We start from the raw sequence: 24,740 nt of genomic DNA, 5'->3' as shown, positions 1-24,740 counted from the left end.
GTCTTTTAAATTTATAATTTTCTTTTATTTCTCTTTCTCTCATTTAGCATGTCTAGTATAAATAGTCAATAAACCTCAAAACAAACATAAGAAGTTTGTTCCTGACCCTGCTCATAGTTCCAAGTAATATCTGAATTATTTTTTGCTATTAAGATTTTTTTTTGTAACAAAAAAAATGTTCCGGCGTGACATTTGTTCCGCTGGAACTTATTTCATAGGAAATATGTTCCACCGGAATTTATATCACAGAAAATTTTTACCCGGAATATATATTTTAAGAAAATATGTTCCAGCACTGTAAAATTTGTTCCGGAACTAATTTTTTTACTAAATGTTAAATAAGTTCCGGGTGTTATAGATTTACATGATGCATTAACTTTATATCAAGCAAAACATTCTATAGTTGTACCTGACAAGTTTAATATTCAACATTGAAGTCTTTAAACAGCACGACAACGTTCAAAATAAGGTAAATCTTTGAGAAATTCAAATTAAGTCAGCATATATATTGTACGTAGATAATATGATTAAAAAACAAATGCACAACTATGATTAACAACTGCGATAAATATTTAAAACACAATATTTAATTTTTTGTCTCGCCTTGACGGAGTCAAAAAGCGAGACAAAGGTATGCTGTTTCCGGCGTCGGCGGCGGCGGCGTCGTCAACAATGTATTAGTTTGTGATTAGGTCTAGTTTATGGCGAACCACAAGTGGTAGGTCAATCATATTTGGTATGCAGTTGTATTAGCATTGGCACATCTCATTTCCATGGAGATTATTTGGCCCTGCCCCCTCAGTCATGGTCTATTGACTTTGAAACTTTTGCTTATTTTACATGTATTAGTTTGTGATTAGGTCAGTTTATGGGGAACCACTAGTGGTAGGTCAATGATATTTGGTATGCAGTTGTATAAGCATTGGCATATCTTATTTCCATGGAGATTATTTGGCTCCCTTAGTCATGGTCTATTGACTTTGAGAATTTTGCTAAGTTAACATGTATTAGTTTGTAATTAGGTCAGTTCAAGGGGAACCATTTAGGGTAGGCAAATGTTAATTGGTATTCAGTTGTATAAGCATTAGCACATCTCATTACCATGGAGAATATTTGGCCCCGCTCCCTCAGTCATTGTCTATCGACTTAGAAACTTTTGCTTAGTTTACATGTATTAGTTTGTGATTAGATCAGTTTAAGATGAACTGCTAATGTTAAGTAAACGATATTTGGTATGCAAATTTATTGGCATTTGCAAATATCGTTTCCATGGATATTATATAGCCTCACCCCCTCTTCATGGTATTGACTTTGAAACTTTTACATAGTTTATAAGTTAATGTTTGTGTTTAGGTTTGTTTAAAGGGAACGACTTATAATAATTCAATGGTATTTGGTATGCAGTTGTATTAGCTTTGGCACATCTCATTTACATGGAAATTGTTTAGCCATGTACCTCAGTCATGGTTCATTGACTTTGAATATTTGCATAACTTATGAAACATGTTAAAGTATTGCTATTTTAATTTCAACATTTGCATAATCAAAATTACAAAAGGATGAGACATATTTCTGTGATAACAGTTTATCTACAAATTCTGATATGAAGTAACATATGTTGAATTGCAATATTCATAAATAAATGATTGATCTATAAAAAATTTCTGACGGATTTTTCTTATTCTTCGCTTATCTGCCTCATTAAATTATTGTCATTTGGATATTTTTGTATGGATAATGTAATTAAACATTTTGCTATACTCCACAGAATCCATATTGGATGTTTACACCTTTTATTTATTACATTATCAATATAATACATGTTTTTATAATGTACTTGAATTATAACTTTAAGCTCACTGATAACAATGCTCAGTATAAAAGATAACTTGTATAACCAGTGGAACATATTTCACAGACAAGGAACTTATTTCACCAGGTAAGGAACAAATCTCACAAACCTGGAACTTATTTCACTAGGTAAGGAACAAATTTCACAAACCCAGAACTTATTTCACCAGGTAAATTGTGAAACTTATTTTATAGAGATGGAACAAATCATATAGAAATTATCTGTGAAAAAAGTTCTCCCAGAATATATTTCCTGTGATATTTGTTCCACTGGAACTTTTTTCACAGGAACTAATTTTGGCTCACATATTCACAACTATTCTATATATTATAGTTAGACTTGGGAGGATAAAAAACTTTAAAATGTTGTAATGACATGTCCATTGAAGAAGACCGTAGATTGAACTTTAGAAGTAAATTGTCACGTTTTGTTTGTTGCTTAATTGGGTTGCTGTCTAAATTAATTATGTATACTTCACATCTCCTTTAAAATCATTCATAGAAATTAAACATTGCTTAAAATATGTTAGCATACATCGTCTGAGAGTAGTTTTTTTGCTCTTCTTATATTCCCTTTTAGATATATTTTTAGTCTTCTGTTCTTCAACCTCTGCTATATCTTGCTAGGAAGAGCTAGCTAGGTAGATCTAGACAACATCCAACTCAGCCAAACGATCTTGGGGTGTGTGTGGGGGCACTTATTATGTAATGAGTGGAAAGGATGAGTCGCTGGGATAGGTCACTATTTGAAGCTTCATGGAATTGCATGAGGTCGAGAAATTTAGGTGAAATATAAGACAAGGTTGATGATTGAATCTGAAACTAATCAGATGTCGATATTTTTTTACAGATGCAATTAAAATCACCAGAGATTGTGTATATATGTCTCTAAAATCACTTTCGTAAATGTTTAAGATATTTGTCAAATCTATTTACTAGTATCTCCCCATGAAATAGCGTAACAATGATAGCTATGTGCAGGTATATATACTTATTGTAAAAAATATATGATAGCTAGGGTAACTACATGTATGTTCTTTTATCATTCAATATATATAGTCAAATGCGTTTTGTTAAAATATACTTTTTCACTCATTTGGTCTTTTGGAAAATGTTGTTTGTGCTGTATTTAGACCCCTCTACCAAGGAATTTGTTTTGCATGCACACGTATAAAAATTGCGGTTTTTATCCAACGCAATCATAGGTTTGAACGTTGTTTTTAATTTAGACTTGTTTATATTTTTTCGTTTGGGCTTGTATTATATTTGCCTTCGGACTTATATGATCCGTTCATCCTATTTTGACTCTTTTAAAATTCAAGAGTCTATCCTAAATTGAGGTAAATTATATGGCCTTCCAAATACCGTTTCGATTCCTAACATCACTGAAGAGACATTAATTGTCGAAATCCGGATATGGTGTACAAATGTTTGCACCTCATGTTTGCGGTATACCATCTTTTCCGCAAGTTTATTGTTTTCTGTTTGGTAATAAATTAATGATAAGATCTAATTGTTACATCTTGTGATCCGTTTATTTGTCAATCGCCAATGGCAGTCAGCAGGGTTTAAGCACATCAGTTGTTCGACCTGCTAGTCAAATGCGTTTTGTTAAAATATACTTTTTCACTCATTTGGTCTTTTGGAAAATGTTGTTTGTGCTGTATTTAGACCCCTCTACAAAGAAATTTGTTTTGCATGCACACGTATAAAAATTGCGGTTTTATACGTGTGCATGCAAAACAAATTTCTTTGTAGAGGGGTCTAAATATATATATATATATATAAAGGGTGGGGTATTGGATGTCTCAGCTGCTCACCTCTGCCAAAGAAAGGTCGAAGTGCCGCCGCCGCCGCCCCCGCCCCCTGAGATAAAAATTCTTGTGTAAATTAATATTAATCGAACAGAAATTATTTGATATCTCCGTTTTAAAATGTTTGTGTTGCCTTTAGATTATCTTACTGAGTAGGGGGCCTCGGTGGCCGAGTGGTCTAAGTAGTTACTACTGTAATAACTAGCCAGTCAACACTGAGGTTGTGAGTTCGAACCCCGCTCGTGAGGGTGCACTCGACTCCAATCTTAATTGACTAGGATTGTCAGTTTTCCTATCGAAGGTCGGTGGTTTTCTCCGGGCGCTCCGGCTTCCTCCACCAATAAAAACTGGCCGCCACGAAATAGCCCAAAAGCGGTGCTTAAAAGTGGCGTTAAAACACCAAAAATCAAATCAAATCAAATCTTACTGAGTATAAATAAATATAACCTAAGAAAAAGGCATTTTCCTAAAAGTTTTCTTATGTTTTCACGTATAAAATGTACGTAACATGAAATAATCACGTGTGTTTACAAATCTTCAGGAGATTTGGCTATTTATAGATAAGTGTTACCTGTGTACCGATATGCATGATTGGTAACCAGGCAAATCTATTTACTAAAATAAAGAGTTCAGATCCGACACTCTACGGGATTAAAAGACATTTACTAGGTTTGAATTGTCCCAACCAATGAACGAAATTTAATTATGACAGCGTCAGTAATATCTTCCAATTAGGTAGTAAGAAAGCTTTCAGCCCGCAGACTGTCCATCGTTCAACTCTTAATACCGTCTCCGAGGAGACGGTAATAAAAAGTAATCAAACAGAACTCAAACTATAGGAGATGTGGAATAAACTTCAATTTGACAGCAACCAAACGACAAAAACGCCATAGGTAAATCAGATATGTCTTTGAGTAAAAGCCAGTTTCTATTGTTTCACTGTTTTTATTTCAAATAGCGCAATTAAACAATCACTTTTTCCAAATATATTTTTTCTAACAAAGCATCAAAGAAAAGATCAACAGCCCTTTTATCATTACTACTTAGCAACAAGGAAACATAATTTACCAGTTAAAGATTGGTTGGATCAATTTTCAAGGTGATCAGACATTACACAAGAAGAGCGCGTGCCCCGTAAAAATGTTAACTTGTATTTGTAGTATTTGTATTTTTATCCATCTGATGAGTTAAGCCTCTTTCAACTGATTTTTATAGTTCGTTCTTATGTTGTAGTTACACCACTGTCCCAGGTTAGGGGGAGGGTTGGGATCCCGCTAACATGTTTAACTCCACATTCTGTATGTATGTGCCTGTCCCAAGTCAGGAACCTGTAATTCAGTGGTTGTCGTTTATTTATGTGTTACATATTTGTTTTTTGTTCATTTTTTGTACATAAATTAGGCCGTCAGTTTTCTCGTTTGAATTGTTTTACATTGTCATTTCCGGGCCTTTATTAGCTGACTGTGCAGTATGGACTTTGCTCATTGTTGAAGGCCGTACGGTGACCTATAGTTGTTAATTTCTGTGTCATTTGGTCTCTTGTGGAGAGTTGTCTCATTGGCAATCATACCACATCTTCTTTTTTATGATAACTTTTAAATCTCTTAAGATTTTCGAACCAACTTTGAACATATTTTTTTACATTATAATAATCAATCTTAATTTACAATCTTGGTGCATATTTAACCTTTCCATTCATATCCTTAGTTCAGACGACATAGTACTATTGGCAGAAAGTGCTGATGATTTACAGAAACAGCTGGATTCTTTCAGTGAATACTGTAATATTTGGAAGCTTAAAGTTAACTAAAGTGATGATTTTTTGTAGAGGCAGAATGCCGTCAAATTTACATTTTTATATAGCTATAGACGGCACTGACATTGAAAATATTAAAAGAATTTAACTATTTGGGCATATTATTATCTAGAACTGGTAATACTAAAATAGCACAGAAACACCTAGCAGAAAAAGCCACACAAGCTATGTTTAAGGTGTTGAAATCAGGCCGCATACATGATCTTTCCACTCAGTGTCACTTAGATCTTTTCTATAAAGTTGTGAAACCCATACTTTTGTATGGATGTGAAATTTGGGGGCATGGTGATGTTGAAATTATAGAAAGAATCCATCAGAAATTCTGTAAACTTCTTTTGAAACTGAAAATTCCACACCTAGCTATATGGTATACGGAGAACTTGGTAGATATCCTTTAAATTAAAAATAGTATCTTATTGGTGTAAATTAGTATCTGCTAAAGAGACTAAGTTATCTTCTATCGCATATACACTATTAAAAACACTATTTACTGTTAATAATGTATGTACATTTTTTGTGAGTGAAGATAAAAATATATTGGATGAATGTGGTTTTTCAAATATTTGGATTTCTCAATGTTTTGGTAATGATATATGATTAAAAAATGCACTAAAGTTGCGATTACAAGACCAATACAAACAGTTGTGGAATACACAATTTCAAGAGTCTACATAATCAGTAAATTATAGAATTTTTAAGTTAGAATTAAATTTTGAAAAAAAATATTTTGATATGTTGGATATGCACGAAAGTATTATTTTATGTAGATATAGAACCACAAACTACAGACTCTCAATAGAGACAGGGAGGTGGAAAAATGTTAATAGAAATGAGAGAAAATGTCATCTTTGTAATATTGGTAGCATTGGAGACGAATTTCATTATCTGCTAGAATGTCCATTTTTTAACGACAGTAGAAAATTATACCTTGATAAGTACTATTTGGCTTATGTTAATACACTAAAGTTTAGAAAATTGATGAGCAAATTAAACAAAAATATAGAGCTAAAAAGATTATGTAAGTTTATAAAGTGTATAAATAAACATGTGGGTCTTCCTAGCTAAAATGTATATTATTTGGAAACCACTGTATTGTATATATGTTTTGTAAATAGATGCATATTCATGTACATATTTTGCACTCTCTCTGTACCTATGTATCTGCAATGGTTATGGGAATAAAGATATTGGTATTGGTTTATATGAACTCGTCAAGCTTCGGTGGATTCAACCAACACTATGATAACTGGACACATTATACAAAAGTCGGCGCGTGCCATGTAAAATGTTAATAACTCTTTCATTTCTAAATACATTTACACCAAAATTTAAATATATGCTCTTTATTTACAACATTATCATACTGAATGATCTTGGTACTTATATGACTGTTCCATCATGGGCTCAGTGCAGTTTTCAGAGCTTAGTGCACCAAGGCGGCCTAGGTGGTGTTTAGACGTACCGGGTAAATCAGTCTTCAACAAGAAACAGGGGCGTGTTTTTTTGTTCTTCGGTAGTGAGCCAGAAGAGGTCCATTTCTGTTTTTTTGCATAGGGAAGATCTTCTGGCCCTCTTCCACCTCTTCGTTTTTGATAGGTAGTTTAGACGGCAGAGGCACATAACAAACATGGCGTCGTTTAGTCTAAATGACATTAATAAATTTATGAATGCAGATATATTGGAATGTGAGCTGTGTTATTAACGTTTTTATGGTATGACAGTCTTAATAGGACATCCCTGTACGACGATAAGCTGGATAAATATAAGAACTACACGGACAATAAAAGTTAAGGGACGACCTATTTGATATTCTAGGGAAGGGATTTTGATTGATTGGTGTTTAACGCTACTTTCAACACTAAGTTGGGCTATTCCGTGGTGGTCAGTTTAAATTTATAGAGGGCATTATTAACATTTTTAATCTGTCGCTTATTATGCATATTTTTCAGCTCTTAATTACCAGCCCACCCCACTAAATGAATGAATATCAAATGGATTTTCTTCTTATTTAACACAAGTTTAATTGGTTGATTGTTTATTGCTAATTATTAACGCCCAGTGACAAATATGTCATGCATGTTCCGGACTGTCAAAACACGAGTTTAAAAGTCAGGTAAATAAATAAAAACGAAGAAATGTATGATTGCTAATGAGGCAACTATCCACCGGAGTTCAAATATGAAGTGGATGTAAGCAATTATAGACAACCGTAATTAAGGCCTTCAACAATGACAAAACCCGATACTGTCAAAAGGCCCGACGAGAAAACTTATATTGTAATTTTTTTATAATTAAAATGTATCATCCACATGAAGGGGCGTAACTCCTAATATCATTCTGACACACTAAACGGATCTTAACCCGATCTGAAAATTTTGAACATTACTTTTTATGTTTGGTCTGAATTCGTCTAAAACCGTCTTAACATATCTTGTTTAACAGCCAGAGCCTTCTGTCTTGTTTATCTTGACATGAATGAACGGACTGAACACGACATATCTGAACAGCGTCTGAAAGTCTTAAAAAGTCTTAACGTTTTCCCTAGCGGTAAATTCAGTTGATTCAGACTTGATCAGACCAAAATGACCGTTTCAGACTGAAATCTTGCTACTAGTGCTAATGCGTCTTTAATAATTATGAGAATCATATGTATTTTTATTTTTGTGGAGAACATGGCTGTTAGAGGCAATCTTTGATTCAGATTTGGTAATTTTAAACAATGTTCTTCTCTTTTACTACAGGGTAACTTGCTCTTAAACTTTGAGGATATATGAAACCTAAATATCTATAACCGAATTTGTCAAACTATTATCAGTAAAATCATAATTTCCCTTAAATCAATGGATTGATTAAACATACCAATGGATCGGAACCTCTGCTGATGGACTTTTGGTTCCTTATGGTAGTATCCGCCCATTAAAATATGTTTTGGTATAAGCATAATTAACTTGATTGATTGATTGTTGGTTGTTTGATGTCCAGTGGATGAATAATTTGATAATTTTGTTTGTAGATTTCAATCACATAGTATCATGTAATTATATTTCAACTTGCTGTAAATTCCCTGGAGAAAAGTTACCTAAACGGTGTAGTTTATCTTATTGCGACCTACTGGTTTTTTGCTTTCAAAACTGTTAGTTACATTCGTACAAGATGATAGCCTGAAAATTAAAGCAGAAACTTTTGAAAGATAATTTTTCAGTTAAAAACATCGCCTATACAGCGGAAAGTGAAGTTAAAGGATTCTGCTAAATATTTGCATTCTTCTTCAATAGACTCTGTATGACGCATATTAATGACGAATACGCTTACTTGTGATTTTTCCATTTGTATGTTTCTGGATTCAAATAAAACCTGCATATTGAGTATGTATCTCCAAGTTGATACACAGAAAAAGTGTCGTAAAGTCATCATTGACACGTTATTTTTTTTTTACCGCCAACCTTGTTGCAGAGAAGAAAACGATTAAAAAAAAGTTTATTTCTTTTTTTAATGTAGGGTTCTGTTCATAAACTAAATAAATATAGTTCTTTGATACACATTTATCTAATATTAATCAGAATAAACATTCATAACCAAACCAAACATGTTTATTGAAAGTAAAATAATTCATTTGTTTGGTATATCTTTCGATGCATGACTTAACAAAACCAGTATGTAAAATGTAAAATATAAATCAACAGCGTTACAAGGTTAATATATGTTTTTTCTAAAATTCCTTAAATATAATTCAAAGTTAATTTTTGTAGATGCAATTCACATGATTTCGTTAAATTTCGGATATCTTTAAGAAATGAATATGAAAGGGATCTCAACTTCTATAACATAGTATACCTTTATTTAGATGAACCCAAGTTTCAGAACTCACGATTCCCGTGAGTGACAGGGGAATAGAAATATGGTCACTTTGGTCTTCTTCCGATCGGGAGAAAATCCTTGATAAAGTGGGGCGTCCGTTTGGCTGTGTGTGATGTACAAGTAAACAGCCACGTCCGGTCAGAATGGGGACGTTAAATCCGATGTATCGTGTAAAGATAATGGTGCCACGCTCTCTGCACATTAAGAACCCTTGCAACAACTATTTGAGTGGTTCGTATCTATCTGTTCCTATCCAATATACTTTCATTTTCCAGTGGCAGTCCAAATTTTCTGCACCAGATGCACATTTCGAGAATAAATTGTCTCTTCAGAGATGCTTGAAGCCAACAAAATTGAAAATCCACAATGAAGGGATTATAAACCAAAAAAGGACAAAACGTATAGCCAAAACCGGCCATAGTATCAGAGCTTTGCAGTAGGAAGATATATTCTATAATTGTAAATCTTTTATAACAGCAAATTTTATTATCAATATCCGTAATTTCATGCCAGTAACGAAGTACTGGCTACTGGGCTGGTGGTACCCTCAGGGACAAACAGTCCACCAGCAGAGGTATCGACTCAGTGGTGGTTTTTAACATTGACGGTACCAATGTTGCTGCATTGCAGTTGATTGTGGCCAAGTTTGATTAAATTTGGCCTAGTAGTTTCAGAGAAGATTTTTGTAAAATTTAACTGACGCCGACGACGGACGCCAAAGGATGAGAAAAGTGCTGAATAATAAATAACCAAAAATTGTTTCCCAGTATCGTGTACACAAGGGTCCAGTGTCGGGTTAACAAATGTTAGTTTTAGAATTGTACATGCTTGGATTAAATTTTAAAATAGAACTATAAATCTTGCTAAAAAGATGATTTTTGATTTCGTCGTGTTTATAACATCAAGCTGAAATGTTCAAAAGTGTAATGTTGGATAAAAAGAGCATTCTTTTATAAAAAAATAAAGTAGAAAAAACAGACACAATCTAATAGTGAAAGACCTACAAAGTTTATAAAATCAACAATATTTTTCTAATGACCATACTCTATTATGAAGAGATTAAAAGTACACTGTTTCGATATTTCAAATAATTCATTATTTTTATTTTTTAACAATCTTTAGTGCAAATTTTCTCATGATATGCCAGACTAGAGAGTCTCTTGAATTGTTTTCCTCATTTGAAACATATAAGAAATCTACCATTATGAATGGCGTTGGTGTGTTTTTTGAGAGAACATTTAGACAAAAGAACCAGATTACATACTGGATACTCATAGGTGGACGAGGTCTCATCCTTGCGTCAATAGCACGTATTTTGATGATTCACCAAAGGTTTGTTGTATTGAAAAGTAGCGTTACAAACAAAACATTTTTCCTTTAGTGCAGCATCTTGAGAACTCTCCACTAAATTTGAGCATCTTGATGTTTCACCAAAGGTTTGTTGTATTGAAAAGTAGCGTTACAAACAAAACATTTTTCCTTTAGTGCAGCATCTTGAGAACTCTCCACTAAATTTGAGCATCTTGATGTTTCACCAAAGGTTTGTTGTATTGAAAAGTAGCGTTACAAACAAAACATTTTTCCTTTAGTGCAGCATCTTGAGAACTCTCCACTAAATTTGAGCATCTTAACCTCCGGTGATTCGTCATTAACTAATGATGAAAATGAAAGAATTTTAAAGAATGTATATGAATTTATTAAAGAGTCAAAGAGGTTTCTGGTTGTATAATATAGCACAATAAAGTGCATATATATATGTATATTGTGTACAACCATTCACATCATCACACATCATCTTTTTTACATATCCAATATATATAATGTATTGTATTGTTTGCATGAATGCTTTGTTCATATTTTATTGCTATAAATTGTTCATGGGAGAACACTTTAAAAGTCCTTAGTTTGATTAACTTGTGTTTCATCCCTTTTGCACATGTAAGCAAAAAAAATATATTTAAACTAATCATGAGAGGCATTTTTACTCTTGTAATTGTGTTGTAAACCCTATCCGACAAACGTAAACGTTGTACTAAACTATATGCAGACAAATTCCGTACTTGGACTTGTCTTATTTCATACATATGATTCTGTTTCGGATTTGTCTTCATTTCCAGGGGTAGGACGGCTCTAATGATGTGGCGTTTCAGATTGTGTTGGTAACGGGTGGACAATTGGCAAACATTGCAACTAAATTCTTTTATATTTTCACTCTGTACTTCAATTCTGACAAGAGATTCGGCAAGCAATCGGATTTCGAATGATTCGTCAATATCTTATTTCTGAAAATCGAAAGAATTGAAACATTAATTTTAATTGTTTAATATTTTATTAAATCAACTTTTCAATATGTAGGTACAATATTTTGAGTCTCAAGAAGATTGTGAATTATAAAATAACATTACCATCTGGTTAACCAAGCTTAAATGTCCAAATGTTTTGTATTTGAGGGCTCGCAATTTCACCAGACAATGGAAAAACAAATATTTCAAAATGTTTATGTCGATAAAATGTTTTACTCGAAGTAGTTGATAAAACATTTCTGAAGGTTTGGCGTAGTAGTTAAGGACTAGAAAACTAGACTAATAACCTCTGCATTCTGTGTCTCGCCTTCAGTGACATTTGTTGTATGCAGGACAAATATATCGGGATGAACCTCAACGGTTATGGCAATATGAATAAGAGGAGATCCGTTGAAAAAGTACCGAAAGCTCTCAACCAAACACCTTTATTAAGCATTTTTGATGAAAATAAAAAGTCAATGCACCTTAAAAATTTCCAATTTTCTAAGCCAGTTTTGTCATTTTTCACAAACAATCAGTGTGTCGATTTTAATTTTCCTTTGTTTTTTACAGCTTTTCTTTAACCATTGTATCAAGTTTGTGTATTTGAGGGCTCGCAAACATGTTTAATCCCTTCATATTATGTATCTGCCTGTCCCTATGTCAACAGCCTATAGTTCAGTGGTTGCCATTTGTAAATGTCTGTCGTAATTGTTTTCCGTTTAACTTTTTGTACCTTAATCAGGTCGTTGGATTTTTGATTCGAATTGGTTTGTATTTTTTGTATGTCGGGTCATTTTGTGGCTTACAAATATACTTGTACATGCAATATGAGTTTTGCTCATTGTTGAAAACCATACCTATGGTTTCTTAAATCTACGTTTGACTGGTTGATAATTGTCCTATTTGCGATCATACAACATTTCCTTATTTTCATTTAATTTAAACATATTGTACTATAAGACCTGAAAAATTGGGGTAGTGGAATTTTCAAACAACACAACCATAATAAAAGTTGCACAACATAAATAGATTTAAAACATTCTGTAAAATTGTAAAATCTGGGTTTAAAAATGTAGGATATGTTAATTATCCAAAATAGGCACCAGTTTTTGTAAAAGTTACTGAATAAAATAGGGAAACAATCTCAAACAGTTTAAATACATGTTCAATATTTCAAAACGAGTATCATAAAGCTGTGAAGTTTCAAGGACATTGGTTGTAAAAGAGGGGCGAAAGATACCAGAGAGACATTCAAACTCATAAATCGAAAATAAACTGACAACGCCATGGCTAAAAAAGAAAAAAGACAAACAGACACACAATAGTACACAAAACACAACATAGAAAACTAAAGACTAAGCAACCCGAATCCCACCAAAAACTGGGGGTTATCTCAGGTTGTAAACTATAGGAGCAGTCGATTACACAGAATACTAGCAGGTACTGTCTTTTATACATTTTATTGAAAAGGATTTAGTTCCCAAGTATGGAAAATAGGGAAAATGTCCCCAAACAGTTCGATACATGTAATACTATTACTAAGTCCAAATTTCCAATGATAGTGTGCAATCTATCTGTGAAGTTTCAATAATCTTGGTTGACAACTAGGGCGAGTTGGTTACACAAATTAGATACCGTCTTTTGTAAATTATGCTAAAAAAAGTTCCCAAGTTGGGGAGTGGTAGGAAAACAGGTGCACAACTTATATATGCGTGCAATATATATAAAGTTTCAAGAATCTTGACTGAAAATGGAGTTGATTACAAAAAGTAACCAACTTTTCAACTCCCGCCTGTCCGATACAACTATACCATAAGCAAAATAAAATTTATGGATAACGATTAGGTATTACTAAAACGGATTGTAATAACTACTTCAATTTAAAATAAAATAGGTACTTTGACCTCAGAGTAGATAAAAACCCAATCCCGCCCCACACCAACCACTTCATACTTTCCAAAAGCTAAAAAAAAAATGCTATCTACTATTTTCGGATGATTTTCAAAAAAGGGATTTGTAGACTTTAAAACAATCATAAGTATAACAAAATACAATGCCCTGTTTGCTATTGGAACCCCTATACAAGATCAAACAACTTTTTCAATTAAAAAGCACAATGCGACTCATTGCTGAGAAATCCCTGAAATTTCATTGAATTTTATTATATTGTTTGTAAAGAGTGGCGGATGGGTGGGTGACTCGTACACCATTTCAAAACAAATTGTATAAAATAAAAAACAACATTCTGTAATACGTTAAGAAACAACAAATAAAAAATTAAAGATGCACTATGCAAAGTCTGTTCATCAAGAATCCGTGAGAGTTTAATTCCCGTCAATAATTGTGGACAAGAGATGCCTAATCCAATAAAGAAACTCTGGAGTCTACTCTTTTTATACGGGAAAACAATCCGAAAATTATTGGGATCGAAATAAAAAACAACATGAAAAATAAAACTCGTTTAAAAGTTTAAAAGGGAGCATGTGGGGGCGCGGTCTATATACCATTAAATGTATTTACACATCAGACCGTACTGGTTACCGGAACCTTGGATATACCAAATCAGGTACTTCATATCTGAGAAACATTTAACATATGCCCTCCTTTTTAGATTTATCCATATATTTTTGTATGATTCAAAATTATCAATCTGAAGTAGTTCCACAAGGATCACCAGTTCTTCACCTTTCATTTGATACCTATATTACCAAAATATATTCAACATAGTTTGATATTTACACCTATGCGTAAGAACTATTTTGTTTAAAATACGTACTAGTATATTCTTTTTGACCGGACCCGATGTAGTGGTGTTACATCTTACAATGTCTACCCGAATGCAAAGAATTAAGCTCAAACCGGTGCTAAAGGCCGTCTAAAACTTCAAGTGCAGTGAGGTGCGAGTTTTTTTTTTTTGCTTCGTGTTGAAGGCTTCACTGTGACTTTAAGATAAAGAACAGCAATAAAAGCGCTGTTATTTTGCTTTTTGTGTGTTTTTGCTGTGCATTAACCGATTTTGTGTCATGGATGGATACCCCATATTCTTTGTTCTTTTATTATTGTTTTCTTCTTTACGATGGGTTGTCTGTTTTTTTCATTGATAACGTTATCTAGTAGCTACCTGCCTAGAAAATTTCAGGGCAAAAAAAAATTTCAATTTCTGTCAACTGTCCGATTCATTTATAGGCCAAATTCTGAAAAACTTTTCCCTCTATATGCATGAAATATTAGTCACTGAACAGTAAGCAAGCACCAATCGGTCTGAACAAGCAGAATGATGAATGAATTTTTGCAACTGCAAGGTAGGATATGCCAACGATTATCCAAAACATGTAAATAAACCATGGTTGATGAGGGTAGAGGATTACAAAATTTCTATCTTTGTATAAAGGTTTTGTCGACATAACAATATGCCACAAACATTTACGTGCCTGGTATTTATGATGAACATACCAATGCTTAAACTTGGGTATATAAATGAGGTCATCCCGTGGACTTCTAAAGTCTGGTAGTAAAACCCTTGCGAAAGTTGGGTGTCCTGTTGGCGGTGATGGATGTATAAATACGCAGCCACGTCTGGTCGAAGTAGACGTTATATACGATGCATGTGTAGAGATTGCATTTTTAAATGTGTATGACAAACGAAATGAGGATTGAAATAATCCATCCGAATTGGTTTACCCCTAAACAGTATCTCTAATCGTGAGAAATATTCTAACTCCGTTATAGGTACCGCAGTCATGTCCACTATCTATCTGACCATACCATTTTTGTCGGAATCATTGCCATGGAATATACCAGCTACTTGAATAACTGATATCACATGACAAGTGATAACACGAATAGCAGAGTTGCTTACTCGTTCGGCCTGATCTTTCTTTGATTTAGAATTCATGCAGAGCTATTTGTAATCACTTCCATGTTTATTTGTTTTAACCTGGACTTATTGCTTTGGAACTGACCTCGGAATATTTCCATTTTAATAGATATAATACATAAAATTTCGAAGTACAAAACTTTATTAATGATTCTTATCCGGACTGTAGCAGATACCATATGAAAAAAGACATTAAATTTAAAATATGCAAAGAACTAAAATGTTCTTTAAAAATGCAAGACATGGAATATTGAAGAAAACACGTCTGTCTAAAATCACTTAATTTAAACAAAAAGTCGAGGAGGTGAATAAAACTATCAAATTCAAATATTATTGATATAATTTCCATCCGGAGAATGTTGTTCTGGTCTGACTCTCCTTGCTCAAGATTTTTCCTTGGTGAGCATAATTATTCCTGACGTAAACTTCCGTACCTTCAGATACGTACTTGATGACAAAACCTGTTGAGCATGCGTCATCGTTTTTCGTTTCCGTGTCTGTATGCAATACGCCAATTACGGAATTGCCCCTCATTAGTTCTGTACCGTATTCTCCGTATTTCAAAGCACCGCCGTCAGTAGTACGCGAATCGACGCAAAAGGTCCATGTAAGCCCGTAAACACCTGAGGAAGGTGCTGTAAACTTTCCTGTATTTGTACTATATCCCAGTCCGTAATTTGCCTCGATTCTATTGAATTTGATTATGGCTCCGTCTGTCATAGATGCACTTTGCGAATTTGCACTGGCTTCGGTCATGTACGATGAAAATGCAACGTTGCAAGAACAACCTGGATGAAAAAAAATAGAAACTTAAAGCATCCTAGCTACCTGTTGATATATAATTTAAGGGACTTCGTGTCTGAATATTCTGCTGATATAATATGTGTCCATAGCCAAAAGTTTATTTTTTGGCAAAACATGGTAGACATAAATTTAAAAAGAATGTTCACATTAGGATATGATATATTTCGATTGTACACGTAAAAGGACAACATAGAATTGTTGTAATAGACCTATATGATTGGAGGAATAACGTGTCCTTTCTAGGATAAATTGTATTCTTACAGAATGTTACTGTTTGAGCTGATACCCGAAAAAGATCCGACTTAAAATTCATATTCATATGACATTTAATTTAAAAAGATCTCGTCCTTAATCTTTTTGAAATATCGCCTACTGGACGTTAAATATTAATCAATCCCACGCTTTATTTTAGAATGATGTTCTTGTGATTTCTAGTAGGACGCAAAAACCCAGTTAAGCGTGTCAAAATAGTACCAAGCATATCCATATGACACAAACATGTTATCATCCTGACATTACATATACATGCATTTACCGCTAGACGTTACGTATCCATGTATTATGGCAATGAAGGGTAACTACGATGTTCAATCATGAAATCAAGGAAACCCAGATTAATTGATTGAAGAGAGAAAGACAAATACAGTATAATAAAAACTGTATTTTTAATATCGTCAATCGTTATAATGAATCTATGAAATTTAGCGCTATAAAAAACCCGCCTTCATGGAGTAGTTGTCTTTTTAACGAGGAGGGTCGTTGGCTCGAACCAACCCTGTGACCTAGTCAACCGCTGAGAGAGAGAGAGAGAGAGAGAGAGAGAGAGAGAGAGAGAGAGAGAGAGAGAGAGAGTAATAATCTTACCATAACATCTGGTTATAAGCATCATCCCAATCAAGATGAAAAACGCTGTATTTGTTGACAGTTCCATTCTTTGATCACTGGCGTTAAATCCTGTTCATACAAAGTAGTTGCTTTTCTGATTGAAAAAGACGTACACTCATATTAAAAACCAATTAGGTTATATTAATAATATTAACCTTATTTACAAAATCACATTTTCCTCTTTTGATCCAATTTTGTATATACGTGTAAAGGTTAACTGAACACGATATCTGCCACACACCAATTTTGGTACCCGTTATTCTGTTACATGTATACATGTATGTATTTATTAAGTTTTAAAAACATCGTGGGTAATGGAAATATGTTTTACTATAAAAATTTAAATTTCCATTACTTAAATCATATCTTAAAGGAGCATTAGCTACGAGATATAAAAAAATTAAAATATTTTTTTTTTGTTCAATCATTAATGAAAGTGAAATAGTGAAATAATAATTCGCTTTTAGCAGCCAATTTGGTTCAAATTTGTCAAAATAAGCTAAGAAACATCGCTGATGAATTATTCACTTGCAAGTAAATAATTCGACCTCATTGAATCCGTATTCATTTGATCTTCAATTTAACCCCTTAGCTGGACATGGGGTCAAGACAAAAATACACACGAACTGTTGAAACATATTATCGAGTCCATACATTGTTAATTGTTTATTTTAGACTTTTTGTAATTTGGATATACGTTTTAGTATGTTATAAATCAAATATGAGAACTTGAGTAAAATCGGTGAACATGAATTTGACAGCTAATGCCCCTTTAATTTAAGATTCAAAATCATATTTTTTTAAGTATTGTATAAATAAAACAAACACACATGGTACTACTTACGTATATGTATTTTCCAGAAGGCACTGGTACCACATACATGGGTACGAGTCAATTTATAGTATACTTGTTATTGTCGTCATCAACTTTTGCGCATTTAATTTAGATGAACTTTTCCGGTTGGACAAGACCGCCAAAGGAAACATTTCTTTTGGTCGTCCAATTATATGTACCAAAGATTAATATCAGTGTTGTTGTTTTCAATAAACAACTTTTTTTGGGACAAATTCACTTTCACCGTGGCACCATTAAAAATCATTTCCGTGTAAATCGGATAAATATTTATTTTCTAGCTATAAACCTATAATCTCTTCAGATCATCAAGTCTATTTATAAATAATTGAAAAATGTACTGTAAACAATTATTTGTATAGTTTTAAAAGCACTGCAAAAAATATATATTTTGTTTCCGTTTACGATGGATATATCAACTGATAAAAATATGTTTTATCTTAAAATAAAGATATAATACAAGTCATTTCATCCTTCGTCGAATTTTAGTCTCGAAGCGTTAAACCAACAGAGTGAAGCGCTCATTAGGGGAGAGAACAGGAAATACCGATAGAAAATAATGATATAGTACTAGCTTTACAGATTTTAATGTTTTCTATCAATCAGATTAAGTTTGCAGTAATTGTAACTTAGTATTATCAGAAAAATATTTTGTCTAGTATATCCGAAGCTCTTTATTTACCGTAATTTGTACAAATTGGTGAAAAAGCAACGTGAATGCTATATTTTTTTTTGGTTCATCGTGAAATAGCCATTTTATCTCCCCATTCGTCTGTGTACATACCCCTCTTTATGACCCTCATTTAAGGAAAATAACTCCGATAAGTCACCAAACGGTAGATATCGTACTGTCATTTTTTTGGCCGTTTCAATTTAAGTTTCTGTCTTAAGATATTTGTTTTCAAGATAAAAGGAAGAAATAGTCAAAATTGGTTAAAAAAAGAGAGAGAATAACTCCTTTTACGAATCAAGCGATTGTTTCATTCATGTTAGTATTTTTGATTATTTTGCTTTTTATAGTTTCTGTTTACCTATTATAAATTTAGGGATAATAAACAAAAACACTAAAACTGGTCAAATATCCTCATTTAAAGACAATAACAACTAGAATAAGTTCATTGATGGGTTTCATAATATGAATTCAATTTTAGAAGATCTTATTTTGCCGATCATTTAACTGATTATATATTTATGATTGCCAATTAGATTGATAGTTTTCAAAATAATGAATAGAAAATAGGGCGAATTGATGAGCAGTAACTCCTATAATGAATCGTTTGATGATTTTGGTAGAAATATACAGTATGTAGATCTTAACATTTGAACAGCATTTTTACTTCTATAAGACCATTACCCTAAATCCACTTGAATTTGAATGTGTACTGATTGATATATTTGTCTTAGATATATGATCGTTTGTTGCTGTTTATCATATTTGTTTTTCGTGTATTGTTTAAAAAAAATCAGGCCGTTAGTTTTCTCGTATGCATTGTTTTACATTAGTCATTTCAAAGCCTTTTATAGCTTGGTATTCAGTATGGTTTTCGTTCATTGTTTAACGCCGTACGGTGACCTATAGTTGCTAACATTCTATGTTATTTGGTCCCTGGTTGAGAGTTGTCTCATTGGCAATCATACCACATCTTCTTATTTTTTGTTATGATACAGATACTTTTAAATGAAAAAATTAATACTAAACAATAAAATTGAGAATGGAAACGGGCAGAAACAGCAGTAAACAGCCCAAGGCCACCAATGGGTCTTCAACACAGCGATAAAATCCCGCACCCGGAGGCGGGCTTCAGCTGGCCCCTAAACAATAATGTTACTAGTTCATCGAAAATGGAAGTCACACCAAACTCCGAATAAATATTTCTTTGATATCATTTGAATTTTTGAATGTCCCTTTGCACTAGAAAAAAGGGGTTTCAAAATGAAAATACAACTTGTAAATATTTGCAGTGAAAATGATTATAGCTATTAGTCAAATTCCTATAAACACAAATATTTTCATGTTTGGAAAACATCATAATGCACTATTATTGTACACCTTAAATATAAACTGTGAAGCCTTGGGCACAATAACTGATGCTAATCAGTTTAGAGAAGTGAAAGAATTATACAGTTGAATTAACAAGTACTGCTATGCATGGAGGACAAATTTAGTGCTTAACCCTCTAATCCCGATCATATTTTATTTTATAAATATACAAATGATGGTTGCAGACTGTTAAATGTCTGTTCACCTTTTTCTGTCGCCCTTGGTATTGGCTGTCTTTCTTCGAATTTCGATATGAGATTAATGACTTTGTAATCTATATATTTTTCAATCTTTGCAAGATACTGTCTATATGAAATATCTTCTTAGACGTCCCAAATGATAACCTTTGTCAGTTTGTTTTCGACTTATGAGTTTGAATGTCCTTTTGGTATCTTTCGCCTCTCTTTTAGAATACTCACAAAAATTTATACTGCCACTAGTATGTTCGACAGGTTTAGAAATAATTTCGGCATTCTTATACTTTTGGTTCTAAATCCATATAGAGATATACTTAACTCACCCTAACACCAGCCTTAACCCTAAAATCTAACCATTAATTTACTCTAATAGTAGAGGGACCCTTAAAGGAAATGTGGTCAACCTACTGACATCCAGGCAGTTCTTGCATTGTTTTTTTGCGAGCATATGCTAATAATATTCTAGGGAACCCGACATTCTTTTTTGTTCCGAAATATTTTGTAGTTTCCAGTACCACTCTGCAAAATTTGGGACTTGCCTCTTTAGTGAAAGACATTCGATTCCTTGTACCGCATTGAAATACAAGCATTACTATCGGAGAGTCCCTTTACTTAATAGGATTTGCATTTTCACCTTAAAACCAGTGATATGTTCAAATCTTCTTATTTGAAATAAAGTAGTGACTTTATCAAGGAAAAGATTTTATTTTATCGTTGAACAAGAATTTTATTTGGGGTTTTCATAGCATTACTTTACAGTGTATTTAAAATAAGCTATCCTTGAATGAGTTTATAATCTAATTGATTTATACTTTTATTGTTTATTACTGCACACAGTATATTTTAAGTACTTTTAAAAAGGAATTAATTTTTATATGAAATTAAATAGTGCCATGGTGAATTCTATTAACTCCAAAAATGAGAAAATAAAAGAATAAAAACGACAAAAAATAAAAACAACACAAAAACCTAAAAATTAGTCATATCCATCTATAACAACCAACTTTGCTTGAGTGACTTGAATTCTTCGTTTCTTTATAATTTTTTACTTTATAAGCGGACTATTTTAAGACAGCTTTGTTATAAATCATGTCAGCGCTGAGCTGATGATACCCTCGAGGACTGATAGTCCACCAGCAGCGGTATCGATGCAGTCCTGTAACAATGATAAAAGAACAGAATTCCAATGTCCCCCGCGTTGCACATATTTTATCTATCCAGTGGCAATAACTAAAAAAAAACCACTTTTTTTTGTGTTGTTCTTTAAAATTTAAAACAATTTGTAAATAAAAAGCGTGAGCGGGGGACAAAAAAGTTTTTTATATTGTATACTAAATATTTCAAACAGACTTTCAAGGACATTACTTATAGTATATATTGTATACTATAAGATTCATAAAAAAATTGTACCCGTGAGAGCGCTAACGAGGCCATTTTTCATAAATTTAATATTTCCAAGGGTCATAATATTTAAAAAAAAAGTCGATCGTCCACCAATATAGAATTTGTCCGAGATATTGCTAATATTAATCTGTAGTATAAGTTTTTATAAAAATCTGGCAAGAATTGTACCCGTGAGAGCGCTAACGAGGCCATTTTCTATAAATTTAATTTTTCCAAGGGGCATTACTCTTTTAAAAAAAGTCGATCGTCCACCATTATAGAACTTGTGCGAGATATTGCTGATATTAATCTATAGTATAAGTTTTATAAAAATCTGGCAAGAATTGTACCCGCGAGAGCAATAACAAGACCGGACGGACGGACACCCGGTATTTCCTTATCCCCCGCAACGCGTTACGCGGGGGACAAAAATAACAGTTTATAAATGTCATGTGTTTGAAGCGCTTTTCGCGATTTAAATCATCATGAACGCTCAAAGCCAAATATTTGAAAGGCAACAATGCCTATAAAGAAAAAAGGAAAACAACATATTATTAATATATAATTATGCTAAATTCTGATTGGATGAAGATGTCGTCTTTTACGTAAATGTTTATCTGGCCTACCCGGAAAGTCCGTGTTTAAGTTAATGGAGCAGTTAAAGGCCTACTATAAATTAGCTGACGCGTTAACCTTTTGGTACTAGAATCCTCTGGACGAACTACCCAATTCAGATTTTGATAGTAATTTATGTTATGATTTTTTATATAGTTTAATTCTATACGATGCTATAATTTATATAACTCAGTATTTTCACTGAAGATACTATGACAAAAAATGTATTGTTAACCTTTAAACAAAAATGAAAGTGAGAAAATAATCTTTTATATAGTATCTCTTCAACAGCACTTATGTGTCGACATGAATTGTCATTGATATGGTCATAATTATTTTACAAAATTTTGAATTTTTCGAAATACTAAGGATCAAGAACCGATTACCGTAGCTGTATTCGGCAAAACTTTAAGGAATTTTGGGTCCTCAATGCTCTTCAACTTCGTACTTTATTTGGTTCGAGCGCCACTGATGAGTCTTTTGTAGACGAAAGGCGCGTCTGGCGTACATCATCGTGTGGTATCTATGATAAGTTTATTTATATTCAAACACAAGTTTGCTAAATGCATATAAAAAGTGTTATTTTTGTTGTATAACACCAATTTAAATGCCTTCTTTCTTCACCAATAGTAACAAAATTTTATTCATCTTTAAGGTTTGAAGCAACCAGTACAGAAGCAGTCAAAATGAGAGTAACATGCTATATAACTACATGTTTCGTCCTGATAGGAATAACACTTGTGAACAGAAGCTATGGTAAGTAGAAATCGATTTAACGATTTATCTACTTTAAAAATACAAAATAACTCTGCCCTATAATTAATTAGACAGCGAAGGTCTGATCGCGAAATTAGTACACTTTATAAAAAAATTGTATAATAAACGACAGCCTGCAAAACATTTGTTAAAAAAACCCTCAGTTAACTTATGATAATTTGAAAATACTTGATGTCTTTTAATGATGTGCATGCATTAAAGGAATTTATACCCTTTTTGCAATTTTATAGAAAATTTTGTATTATAATATTTTTTTTGTTGCAAATATAATGATAATTGACATGTGTCTTTATTCTGTGCAAATCTTTTATTCAATCTACCGACTTACAAAATAACACGTCTTCATGTTTCTAGGTCTCGCTCGGACTTTTCGAGAACCCATGTTTTACACAACAAAAAATAAATGGAGTTATCTTATTCATACGAAAAAGACATAAATCCGACATAATTATTCCCTTAAAACAGTATCAATATGAAAAACTAGCCGTTTTAACTGTGATATAAATATAAAACTATTATTAAATGTACAACAAATAATGTTAATTTTTTTTATTACATGCCCCGAAGAGCATGTGTGACTTTTATTTACACCCATATTAACATTCATTGTGACGCCATGACTCTTTGGCTACCTTCTTTTGATTTATGGTACAAGAGAGGGAGAAAGAGGAAATAATAACAAAAAGGCCCTTATCGCAAAAACAATTTGGCAACACGAATACCACAAAATATTAAGATAAATGAAATACAATGCATACATGCATAGTTCATTTTTTCTTTATTTTCTTTTTACAGGTTGTGCTTGCAACGTTGCTTTTTCAGCGTACATGACCGAAAGCAGTGCAAATACACAAAGTGCGTCTATGGCTAATGGAAACACAATTGTATTTAATAGAATAGAAGCAAATACTGGTGGAGGATACAACACTACCACGGGAAATTTTACCGCTCCTTCTTCGGGCGTCTACGGCTTTTCATGGACCTTCTGTGTCGATTCTCGTACCAATGATGGCGGCCACCCTTTGTTTTACGGAGAATACGGCACAGAATTAATGAGGGGAACGTCTGTGATTGGCGTACTGCATACAGATACGGAAACAAAGTACAATGACGCATGCTCAACAGGCTTCGTCATTAAATACATACCTGAAGGCTGGGAAGTTTACGTCAGGAATAATTACGCTCACCAAGGAAAAATCCTGAGCAAGGAGAGTCAGACCAGAACAACATTCTCTGGATGGAAAATAAATAGTTGAAACGTTTGTTGAGCATTGTTGATCGGATATGATTGACATTCTGACATCGCAGTACATGTCTTCATTTTTATCATTAAAATATTTTTAATTTAAAGATAGCTGTTTCAAGTATTTAAAAAAAAAAAAACAGACGTTTCTAATGTCCGATGCTAGTAAGTAGACAATAATATTGAAAATGAAGAAAAAAACATCTCTGATTTGTTTCCTCTTTATTCTTACATAGAATTTCGCCGTTTCGGAATCCAAGGACTATGGGTAATTTCATGGGAAACGGCGAATTATTTAATGGAAAAGGAATGATAAGAGCCATTTTTCAGCCTCTGTAAAATAGTAAAATTATTCAAGCTTTCCAAATTATTTTAATTTCATTATTAATCAGTAGGTTGATATAATCTGGAAACAGAAATGCAGAAAGGTAACTTTTTATG

General features: G+C 32.9%; 2 long non-coding RNA genes across 2 annotated transcripts; one reads left to right on the top strand and one right to left on the bottom strand.

Annotated features, from left to right (window-relative positions):
• The first annotated feature begins 1,077 nt into the window (after nucleotides 1-1,077).
• LOC127701043 (uncharacterized) lies at nucleotides 1,078-24,406 on the top strand. The gene is made up of 3 exons (XR_007981808.1): nucleotides 1,078-1,939; nucleotides 22,935-23,035; nucleotides 23,852-24,406. It is a non-coding gene; the product is annotated as an uncharacterized LOC127701043 (long non-coding RNA).
• On the bottom strand, nucleotides 15,626-18,090 carry LOC127701044 (uncharacterized). Its single transcript, XR_007981809.1, has 3 exons — nucleotides 18,035-18,090; nucleotides 17,170-17,284; nucleotides 15,626-16,289 (listed from the first exon to the last, which is right to left on the bottom strand). It is a non-coding gene; the product is annotated as an uncharacterized LOC127701044 (long non-coding RNA).
• Nucleotides 24,407-24,740: the final 334 nt, after the last annotated feature.

The sequence above is a fragment of the Mytilus californianus genome, unplaced genomic scaffold (assembly GCF_021869535.1).
Source record: "Mytilus californianus isolate M0D057914Y unplaced genomic scaffold, xbMytCali1.0.p SCAF_5, whole genome shotgun sequence".
Lineage (NCBI taxonomy): Eukaryota > Metazoa > Mollusca > Bivalvia > Mytilida > Mytilidae > Mytilus > Mytilus californianus.
Note: the sequence above shows the minus strand (reverse complement) of the source record. Positions and strands in the feature narration are given on the sequence as shown.